The sequence below is a fragment of the Culex pipiens genome, chromosome 3, assembly GCF_016801865.2.
Source record: "Culex pipiens pallens isolate TS chromosome 3, TS_CPP_V2, whole genome shotgun sequence".
NCBI lineage: Eukaryota > Metazoa > Arthropoda > Insecta > Diptera > Culicidae > Culex > Culex pipiens.
In genome coordinates this window covers 48,507,130-48,519,211 of record NC_068939.1, presented here as the reverse complement: position 1 = coordinate 48,519,211, position 12,082 = coordinate 48,507,130, and the positions used below count along the sequence as shown (strand labels likewise).

Below are 12,082 nucleotides of genomic sequence, written 5' to 3'. Positions count from 1 at the left end.
TTAAAGGGTCGTAATTTGTCCAACTGACTTGTAATTAACTTTAAAAAAAATCATATTGCAAATCAAGCGAACTTTCGATCACAATACTTTCCCCGGAATCTAAGGTCACTATTCTACGCGTCTCGCCAAACTGTCCTACGGTGGGCAACGAAACCATTTTCTTCGCGTTTGACGCTGTTGACGTTTTCGCTTTTGCCAATCGCCAATATTTTCTCATATACTGAAATGTTCATACAACATACATTAAAAAATCCCAACCCCGAAGGATAGCCTCTATCTGTGTTGAGTAGAAAATTCTTATTATTTTTTTTTCATTGCCAGTGTCAAACTAGCAAAGAAGCTCTGGAAAACAGCGTAATTCTAGCGAAAAGTGAGTTCTCCATCAGGAGGCGCTGCTATTCGGTCGGGAAAAACTAGTTTAGTGCGTGAATTTCACAAAATGGATGTGGCAAGCAATAGCAAAAGTGATGATTGTAATTGTTTTGAAGGGAGCAGCAGCAGCGAATCGATAGAAGGGATTGATCATCATCATCACCGTCAGCGACGAGCATTTGTAATGTAAAATAGTGAAATTTCGGTGTTTATCGCTGCCTGCCGCGCGATCATTGTGAGTTTTGTGAGAAAACGAGGTGAAAAGTCGTTTGCAAAATGATTTTCCGCGAATCTGGAGTGGGATAGTGCAAAAATCAAAGCAGCTATGAAGGATCAGAGGGTGGTGAAAAAATGTCAAGAAATGTATGTGTACGCAAGAGTGTCTTCTAGTATTTTCGTGCTCTTATACTGAGATGTAATCGATCGAGCTGGGAATTGTGAGCAATGTAGATATTCGCAAGTGTATAAAACAATGCATGTAAAGATGCTTAATCGACAAATTATGGATTTTCTGGAGAAGAAATTTCCTCCGGAGTCATAAGAAGAAAAAGGAAGAAAAGTGAAAAACAGCAAGATAAACTGTAAACTTCCAGATGGCAGCACCAGCACTGCCGTGAGGTTGTTGTCAAAACTGTAACAAGTGTCATCTGGCGTGAACGCCAGAAACCATAAATATAGTGACGTCAGTGAATTTAAGTGTGTACACAGGCAGACTGCACGTACTACACAGGTAAATCTATACAGCCACCACTTTATTGTGTTTTATGAACTGTGTCCCGTTAGATTCACATTTGGAGGCCCAAATGAATGAATGCATGTATCAAATTCAAGATTATTCCTGATCGTGATTATCAAGTTTGTTCCTTAACAATGTATCGAGTACAAATTTACATCTTCATTACTTCAACACATTGTCAATGTGGAGTGCCCCGCAATCAGACGCAAAGATGAAATCTTATTCGATTAATCGATACCAAAAAATGTCCTATCATAGTGGTTCTATGTCTGTATGTGTGTGATACAAATGCGCCAACAAGCATACTTCATCGTAGTTTTATTTTTTATTACCTTCTGATTAAATTTGATTAAATTTTGATTAAAAATTAACCACAAAAATATCCATTGATAAAATTCGTGACAATAAACATAAATGTAATTCTAAAATTAATGCTGTTTTCAAATAGATTGGCAGATGCCAATCACACAATAATGAGCAAATAATGAGCATAACATTATGTTTGTCCATTTTAAAAATGTGAATGCTTTGACAGGTTAACTGTTATTGTTTATAAAAAGTAATTGCATCATTCTCAACATCATAAATAATACCACAAAACCGACGACACGACAAGCCACTCGCTTCCAAAAAGTGGGCACTAAATCGGCTTACCCCTCCGGTTCCTTTGGAACTCGAAACGTCAAAATGGCTTTTCCTCGAAAAATGATCGGTTTTGGCAACACTTCTGTTTTTGACGTTGAGAAACGTCGTCAACTGCTGAGGTAAACATCAAAAGTTCCTGCAGGAACATGGAACCGATACGAACGGACGGAGCTCCGTTTTACGGCCAGTACGAGCAGCAAAGTGCCTACGTAAGTTGGTCCGGATGGTCTGGATTAGGTCCTGGAGGTTTAAGTGAAGATCTAAAACAACGACCGATTGCGAACAGTGCCCACTCGGCTGCAAAATCTCTGCAGGTTTGTCCACGCAAAACGGAGTCCCCACGGGGCAGGTGGAATAGTCCCATGTAGGGGAACCGACGGTGTGCACCGGTGACGAACCATGTTTTGACTAAGCAGATGCGGGGGCCGAAGAATGTGCTGACAGGGTTTGTGGAGGCGGTCCGTATTAGTGACTTTTATTTTGATGGGTGACCGAGTGGCGATTGTGGGGAGGAAGGTGGTCCAAGTTATGTTGGGCACTTCCAGGCCGCTTATGACACCGACGGGAAGACGGTCTGTGTTTGAATCTTCGTAAGCGAATCGGGTGGAGAATAAGAAAAAAAAGTTGAAACACAACAAGCCGGAAGATGATCTCGTGTCGAGGTCGAATGGAACCGAGCGGGCAGATAACGAGAAGGTGATGGCCAAGAAGCAGCGCCGGAACCACGTTACTGAGGACTGCAAATGCCATGTGTAGATTCGTAGTTTTAAAAACAAATGAAAAAACACGCGGGCACATCAAACAGCCATCGAATTTTCACAATTTTCAGATTCTAGAAATCCGGTTCTAAGAGGAATTTTGTTCCTGCAGGTTCCGAATGAGGTGATCCGCGATGCGTGCGAGTACAGCGCATGGTCAATGCAGCATCCGTTGGGATGAATTTGGAACCGATGAACGCGATATTGACAAAGGAACGCGAACGCGGGTCAGAAGAATTTGGTCTGGGAGTTATTTATGGTATCCAGAATCGCCTGCAAGATGACGGAACCGTAAAGGTGAATTAGGACGTTGTCCTAGTTGGCGAGCTCTTCCGGTGGCATAAGTGAAGCGACTCCGGTGTTGCCCTGTTGTTGGACTCTTACGAATGTCCTGCAAGAAGCTCACACCAAGTCCTACAGATGTTTCAGCAAGCATTTCTTCTGCTTGAACAACTTCGCGCACGCATTCTGAAACTCTTCCCCAATCTTCCGGCCAGACTGTACCACATTTTAGCAGCTAGACGGCATCGCAATAAACGAAATCTTCTGCAGGCAAACTTGTTCCAGTACATGACCAGAAAGCTTAGCACAAAAACCTCCATCAGATGTTTTTTGGTCCGTAAACCTTTGCAGATTCTCCAACAACCTGATACTTAGCTGGTTCGATGACGCATGGGTACTCCAGCCGTGAATCCAGATTTGCGCTAAGTAGTTGTGCTCATGCTTCTTCAGATTTGCTCCCCGACCAAAGCCGTCCAGTTCAAAACAAAGCTTGTGATCTACGTAGACTCTGTAGAAACTCAAAGAAACAATCAACTAAAATAAACAGAAACTTTCATGCTAATGTAAAATAATATAAACTAAGCAATAGAATTTATTCAGAAAACATAGTAGTTCATTTCTCTTACGCGACGCTGCCTGCACTAACGTGTCACACGCCATGGCGGAAGGCAATTATTATTGAAATTGAATGTACCTAAAATGTTTCCACGAAAAAACATTTTAGGTACATTCAATAATAATTGCCTTCCGCCATGGCGTGGTCGGTGTTCATCGCTTTGATTCTAACCTCTAATATCCTTTTCGTCCGTACCTACAAATTCCAAGCAAAATTGTCTCATTTCTTCATCGAAACGCGATTCTTCGCAGATGGATTAGGAACACGGTAGATCTTCTTCATCACGGTTCCGTCGTGAACGGGTACTTTATGACGCGTCCATGTCTTGAGAAAGAACTTGGAGTTGCGTGGCAGAAGCAGAGTACGCAGCTAGCGGAACTTGACCATGGAACGGATCTAAAGCAGCGCATTTCCAAACGGCCCCTAGGTCACCTTGGTCTTCGGCACCTTGGCCTTGATGGTACCGGTCTTCTGGCTAGCTTCTTGTCGGCGGCCGCAGTTCTTGGTTTTGGCAGCAACAAAAGTAGTGTTTTTGCCGGCATTGTTACCATTTCCGGCAGCAGTAGCTGCCTCCATTCAAAGCGGCAGCACTTTTCGTGGCTGGTTCAGTCTTTTGGGCTGAGAGCTTCCTTGCCTCCCTCAGAAGCGTTCTTGAAAGCCGGAACAGCACCCTTTTAATCAACAGCAGCCGGAGGCTTTTTCCGCTGGCTGCTACTCGGCGACGGCGGCGGCCAGTTCCTTCTCAGCAGCTGGCTATTCTTTCTTCCAAACTTTTGGGTGGGAAGAGAATCAGATTCAAAGTCCGCAGGATACCAACTCGTGTTTGCGTTCCGAATCCGAAAGTCTTGATATTTTAGGTCACCTTCAACCAGGTTGCGCAATCGGACACTTTTTCCAATTATCTTAATCATCCGTATCCGCCACTGGTCCACAAACCTGCCGGAGTGGCATTTCTAAATCTAGAACCGGAACAAGCTGAAGAAATGCGGAAGGCAAAAGAAAAGCAAAACACAAAACAGCTGTTTTGAACGATTGTAAATATTTATCAGCGAACAGTGCTGCGAGAAGAAATTATTTTGGCGAAAACCAAGGGGTCTCTCAAAGTTACCGTGACTTTGCTGATTCACGGGGATTTCACGTAATTCACGGTGGGACCAAATTTTAATTAGGATTTTCCATCGAGTGTCTTGTCGTGTCGTCGACAAAACTCTTGTTGATTTTAATATTGATTTTTGTTTATGTCTGATTTCAAAATTCAAATCAAATTTGAAGGAAGATCAGATTATGTTGGTGTTTAATAAATTTTCAATAATTAAAAAAAAATAAAAAAACATTCTCGAAACCTAGCCAAGAACCTAGCTCGAAACCAAAAATTTCCATTCAAAAGTATAAAAAATGTGTTAAGTTTTCTGATCTTTTTCTTAAAACACGTTTAAATTTATTCAAGCCGAAATTTTTAACAACATATTTTTTAAGTTGCGATTGGAAAATAATGCTGACGAAGAAAAATTAAAGGCTAGCTAGCTTTAGATTTTTTTTTGTCATATGAAAAACAAACTTCATTTCAAATAACTTGGTCTGCAATTGAAGCTTAGACTGCTGATATTATTGTTTACAGCGATAAAGCTTATTTTTCTGAGTACAATGACCCTTTGTACGACCACAAATAGTTTAAAATGGATTTTTAAATCAATTTTGAAAAATTATCCTCGCGGTCCTTCTTGACAGAAAAGCTCCTACTTGACAGCTCGTTCCAAGGGGACCATAGTTGATCCATCGAAAAATGTTGTCTTGTCAATATATTTTTTTGCATTAAAATGAAAAAAAAGTGATTAGAAATGGTTTTTAATTGTGTTTTTTACCGTTGTACATAAAAATTGACATAGGGCTTTAGTACCCAATTGGGTCCTAAAATGAAGCTTAGATTGCTGATATTATTGTTTACAGCGATAAAGCTTATTTTTCTGAGTACAATGACCCTTTGTACGACCACAAAGAGTTTAAAATTGATTTTTAAATCAATTTTGAAAAATTAACCTGCGGTCCTTCTTGACAGAAAAGCTCCTACTTGACAGCTCGTTCCAAGGGGACCACAGTTGATCCATCGAAAAAATGTTGTTTTGTCAAAAAAAAAATGTTTGCATTAAAATGAAAAAAAAGTGATCAGAAATGGTTTTTAACTGTTTGGACAAGTAATCAAAAGACCTTTGCAACGAGTTCAAAAGATTGAAGATCGGACAACCTTATCAAAAGTTATAAGCACATAAGTGCCCTGAATTATGAAGATCTGACTACCCAATCTGATGGTATGAATAATGAATCAAGTTGATAGAACACTGAAAGGTCCGCCCTTTTGCATCAATTTTGCATATCATTCCCCTCTAAATGTGAAGAAGGAACCAACCACCTAAGGGTGGATAAAGTAACGTTTTTGTTGATTATATTCAACAAAAGTTTTGTTGATTCAAACCTCGTACAAGGCTGACTCTACAAAAAAATTCTGTGTGTATCTGGCTACCATTCAAACCCATTTTAATTGTTTTGCTTAATTTTTTCTTCTACCTCCACCACACCTGCTCAAAATACACAAACCTTGCGCCTGGGCGTCGGAGTTCGAACTTTTGCTTGCCTGCCTTGGTGTCGGAGTTCGAAACGCCGAAAGAGTGAGCAAGAGAGAGCGAGAGCGCGAACGGGAGAGTGACGGGTGGGATGGTGGTGTGAACCGAACGGGGCAGAGGAGGAGGCCAAAAGATGGAAAATTATAATGGCGGCGCTGCTGTCTCGCCGTGTCCGATTATTTTCTCGACCTAAACGCAGTTAATTCGGGCCGCGACGGAACCGGGCGTGTGCGTAACGGGTGGCCAAAGTGACCGCGAACGGGTTGAAAGTCGAAACGGGGTGCGTGCGGCCGTGGCCGTGCCAGTACGGAACCTGGACCAGGCCAGAAGCCAGTGTTGTTTACTCTTACTGTTCTTGTGTGCTGCGCTGAGCTGTGCTGTGTCACAGAAGTAGCAGCAGCCAGTGCCTACTTGGATTAGTCGCAGAATAAATCCCCCCCGAGAGAGGACCGTTTTGGAGGGCCCCCTCCCCGCCCACTTGTCCGGAAGCCAGAAGCTGCGATGACTGTTGTCCCATCGAACAACGGACAAGTTTCTCCTTTCTGCTGGACATTACACAATTGGAGGAAAAAGTGAGTGCAGCGCTAGTCGTCCACCGTGGCCGTGGTCCGTGTCTCAGAGTGTGTGTGCATGTGTACGCTTGTATGTGTGTGTGTGTATGACCGTGTTCCGTCGATCCAGCAGCAAATCACTAATAGTCGTCGTCGTTCCCCCCGGCAGCTACCGTGGATAAGCACCGGGGGGAGGACCTCAGCGCTGGCCTCATTACGCCCTGCGACAACATCCGACGACGTTGGAGGCAGGACACTTTTTTCTCCTTTTCGTCCTTCCCCCGAATCTCGTTCAGTTACTGCTGCTACTATTGATGTGTATAGTGCTGTATGTGTGCGCACCCGCACACTCTCACACCACAATCATCTCTCGCAGCATCAACGAAAAGTGAGGAGTGTCCTCCTTGGTGGGGGCAAAGGGAGGTGGGTCCGGGGTAGGGCAGCTGTTCCTGCCTTCCTTTGCTCCGTCAATTGAGCTGTCGTCGTCGTCGGAGTTGGGTCGCAGGTGCGAAGGAAGAGGATGAAGGCGACGGCGATTGTATGAATGGTGGTGGTGTGCCGTGCTAGTCTTGTTATCAGGATTGCCAGTGGTGCGCGCGGGCTCTATTATGGGAATGTGCAAAGCTGTCCGGAGGGGGGTGTCCTGGAAGAAAACTGTGTTGGGTGTGCATTCGGGGATGCGTTTTGGGGAATCCAAATTGGATTCAATTCCTTGCGAAAAGAGACTTCAATAAATTGGTGGCCCACAAAACTTTGTACTTTGTGTTCAACGAATAAACTGATGGTTAACAAATAACATTAACTTAAAACACGAAATCAAGTGTAACTGATGGTTTGTGTTATTGTTAGCTATTGCATAGTACAAGTTTGTGTTGATACATTTTAAACAAAAACTCTACGTTGTTATGTCGTAGACATAACTGGCAAAGCGTAGAATACCTTATAGTCGAAGTGACATCGGTTTTTCTAGATTTTTTTCTGAGCATCGAATCAATCTGTGCCATATAAAAGTTATGGCCTATCCACAATCACTTAACATAGAATAGATAAGTTTTCTAGAAAAAAAAAAAAATACATACGCATGCAGTTGTATTGTCAACTCAGCGTTAATTTTTAAATATTCCTTATCTTCTTTCAAGTAACAAATTTACGTACTTTTGCATTGTAAAAATCAAATTCCTTTCCATGCTTAAATTTTTTTTACGCTGTGTAAAATATTTTAGATTAAGTGGTTGTAGAGAGGCCATTACTAGAAAAAATATTAATACGTAAACAAATATTTACTTCACGTGCCTTGGGCATGAGTAAGGACCTCGACGCCGTTAGCAATGTTGGCTTTAAAATAAAATTTCGTGATAATATCACTTCCCCCCAGCCAACATTTTTGCCATGCGAAGCGGGCCTCGACGCTGTGTCTAGGTTTAATTTCTAGCTAGGAGCCATCAGTGTCTTAAGAGGTGGTCCCAAGGCCGAGTAGGAGTTCATGAAGCAAATTAGTCGTCTCCCACCCCTTTTAAATTGAAAAATGAACTCTGAAACCAGCGCTTACTCACAACAGAAACAGAGGCCTCTTCTAGGCATTGTAGGATATAATAGATTTTGAAATTTATTTAAAAAAATGTGACGTGCATAAATTTTAAACTTCCATTTAAGTAATAATACAAAGCATTTTGATATGTCAAAATTTCCATAGAGTCTCGGTCAATCAATAATGTAATGATATCGGACAAAATTCGTTAATCTGTTGAACTAACGGTTTTCGGATTATGGTTGTATCGACCATTGTTGCGAATCGAGGATCTACTGGAGGTTTTACGATCCAATAGAGCTCAACATTTCAAAAGAGCGCATGGGTTTTGTAAACAGGAGTGTATCTCTCCCACTCAAATAACAGTTTACAAAAGGTATGATAGGGATACGCTCCTGTTTGCAAAGCTTGTGTGTCCTAATAAAATGGAAGGCACGAAATAGTCGTCTTAACGACGAGTGTTCAACTTGTAAAATATGTCAACTTGTAAAACAGTTAATTCATCTTTCGATTTCATATTTTTTTAATTTCCTTTAAATTTGATATACATGTTAGGTTTCCTTTGTATAAATCTGCGATTAGTTACATTTTCTTATTTAATTAACCAACAACTTAATTTCCTCCAGGCCTTTTTATGTTGAATCAAAATTTAAGATTTTCATTATTCAGTGTTAAACTTAGATTACCGTAACTGCTCAAGCCATCCAAGTTCTTACTACTCACACCTACACTAATTTTCTTTCACCTTCCCCCTCCCGATCCCCTATATCTTCCGGTGGTGTTCATTTTGTATGCAATACTAGTTCGGCCACTACCCTTTTTTCCACAAGAAACCGGACTTGGACTGACTTGAGGCCGCGTCCCCCACCTTGCTCCGTAAAACGAAACGAAACGTAAACAAATATTTACTTCACGTGACATTTTCCTTCAATTAAAGACTGCCTCATTTCTCTTCTCTCTGTGGAAACGGTGAGAACTCTTAATTTTCAAATCTTTAAAAATATCATAGAGGCATGTATTTTCATCGGGCGCCTTATGTTGACGCAAACTGGTAAACTACTATGGGAAACATTGTTTGCAAACTAGACCAAACTTTTGACGCTTTTGACAGTTTCCGAGTTTCTCAAGAAATGGTTGCGATGTAGATAAATCAATATTCAACACAGTTCGTTTAAAAGCAATACAGTCCAGACTCGATTATCCGAAGGTTTGTATGGGACTTCAAATAATCGAATCATGAACAATTTTTTTTCGTTTTTTTTTTATTTTCTTACTTTTAACATCAAATTTGAGTTCTGCGACCCCATTTTAGTCAAGTTTGATTGGTTTGTTGCCTATTAAATTAAAAAAAAAATGCATTTATCAATATTTCATCACCGCCATTTTGGCCGCCATCTTAAATTATTCAATAAATGAAACAGTAAAAGATCCGGAAACTGTCAAAGACACAAAGAAAAGATATCATACTATGACAAACACAAAAACAAACTCGCACTTTTTCGTGTTTGCCAAACACGCAATCAACTCAAAATGTGTGCAGGCTGACGTTTCTGCAAACAAATGCAGGAAAACTGTAAAAAAGTGCGAGTTTGTTTATTTGACATAGTCTAATACCTTCTTGAGAAATAATTTTAGGGTGGTCACTCAAGTCGGGAATTAGTAAAAAGTCGTAAAAATATTGGGAATAATCTCTTGAACTTGTATTTTTTTTACAAAAAATCTGGAAAAGTCGGGAATCCCAAGCATACTTGCTTGGAATTTTTTGAAGCTCTTGAATATTTTTGTAGTACATTAATTGTTATTTATTTGTTTTACGCACTTAACATAAAATTTAATTTTTTTCTCTTCTTTTTTTTTATCTATTTGCGAACAAAAAGTAAAACCCTAATTCGAGAATAAATCTTAATTTTAACGATTATGACTAGCCTGAAGATATTCTTCTGTTTCATTTTGCCACATTGATTAAATGATTGAAAATATTTGGAGTCGTTCATCTTGAGTTTTTTTTTGTGGAAAATATTTTAAAATGTTAAACTAAATTTAACAAGTTATTGTTTTTCTAAATTATTGGTTCCCGTAAACTTTTTTAAATTAATATACAGTTAAAACAAATAAAGTTTTTTTTTCATTATCAGAGAAAATTAACCATCAATTAAAATCCAATCGTTTTTCGAAGTAAATTAGAAAAAAAAAAATTAAAAAATAATTGGGTTAAGTTCACTGCGACCACCTGAGACGGCTATCTTTTGTGATGTACCCTGGTTACTGTCCATACTACAAATTACTGGTATCCATGGGATCGGAAAACGAGGGGTTATTTTGCAGACATGGGTGATCCCAATTGTTATGAAATCATTAAAAAAAGTCACCATATATTGAATAAATAACAACATTAATAAAACTGAAAATATAAAAAAATATATTGATAAAATCATTTGCACGTGATTTTTTTTTTCAAAGAATAAAACTTTCTCCTTGTTAAAATTTTTTGATAGAAAAATTTGGAATAAAAATTAAAATTGGGTTATTTTTAACTTTTTGCCATCCCTTTGTTCTATGCATTGCTTTAAACTATTTTTAAAAACCCTCTGGGATGGTACATCGTATTTCCACGAATGTCCTGGCACTTCTTGCCCTGGTTAAAGCACCCCAACTCGCTCTTGGTTGCATCAGTATTCCTATTTCCAGTCTAAGCTCATCAAGTCGCTATGACTTAATATCTAGCGGTTTTGCATACCAATCCAAAGGACGGAGTATCGAACCCTGCCTCGAGCGACTTTAATTATACAGTGTTTCTCAACCTTTTTCGTTCCATTCCCCCCTTGGCTAATTTTCATGAACTTCATTCCCCCCCTCAAACTTGGACAAACTTTAATCTAATTTCATAATTTAAGATTTAATGTTTATCATAAGACTGAAGATTCAATTTAAAAAAATTGTATTTTTTAAATAAACTAACTGTTTCTGTTTGAATTAATGCAAATGTTTCCTTGAAAAATCTGAGGATCTTTTCGTGTATGAATCTACTAATTTACAAAATCATAATTTAAATATTTAAATTTAAATATTAAGATGAGAGATCTCACGAAAAAAATCTGCTTTTCAAAATGCAAGTGCAAAAACTTGCAGAATTTCATGTTCAATTTATTTGTTAAAAGAACTGTTAAATTTTAGGAGAGTTTGTACAATTTCTTAAAAAATGAACTAAAATAAAAAAATACATTTTATTTGATAACCCGAGCAGACGGAAATAACGTGGGAATAACTTTTTTTGTTATTTGAAAATACTAGGCCAATAACATTTTATGTTATTTATAACAAGATTTGTTATTCGCCGTTATGATTTTTTTGTTATTGGATTGTTATTGTAATAACAGAATAATAACATTTTGCGTTATTCTTCGAACAAATCTTTGTTATTCTTTTTTGTTATTTTAACAACTAATCCGATCATTCCAACACAGTTGGAGTTATTCTTCCATAACAAAAAATGTTATTCCCAAGTTGTTTTGACTTTCAACCAACATTAGACCAATAACAAATTTGGTTATGATAACATACACTGTTTTTAAGCTCTTATGCAAAAATGGATTTTGCAAGAATATTCCATAACATTTTTTGTTATTTTAACAGTATTTGTTATTGAAATGGCATGAATTTAGTTATTATCGTCTGCCCGTGAATATATAAAAAGGACTTTTATATTCTTTCCAATTCGATAGTTTCAGAAAATGTTTCAGACATGGCTTATTTTTGCAAGATTTCTATTGCATCCTCATTCCCCCCCAAGAATGGCCAAATTTCCCCCAAGGGGGGAATTCCTCACCGGTTGAGAAACACTGGATTATACGTTCCTATTCAGCATTTCTAGTTTCTGTCCTCAACTTTCTCGTTGGAAGCAGATTTTTTTTTCCAAATCTCCTGATTTATTTTATTAGTACGCTTCACGCTTTTGATGTATTTTTTTTTAAACTGC

At 38.9% G+C, this 12,082-nt stretch overlaps 1 protein-coding gene across 2 annotated transcripts in view; it reads left to right on the top strand.

Moving 5' to 3' along the window:
• Positions 1-250: 250 nt before the first annotated feature.
• The window catches only part of LOC120428828 (PHD finger protein rhinoceros), a 30,992-nt gene continuing 19,160 nt past the window's right edge, over positions 251-12,082 (top strand). The window contains exon 1 of one of the 2 annotated variants that reach the window (XM_039593937.2): positions 251-1,102. The gene's annotated coding sequence lies outside the window, so the exon portion shown is untranslated. Of the gene's footprint in view, positions 1,103-5,988; positions 6,600-12,082 lie in introns of those variants that run through there. The other variant, XM_039593938.2, reaches the window with a different exon arrangement.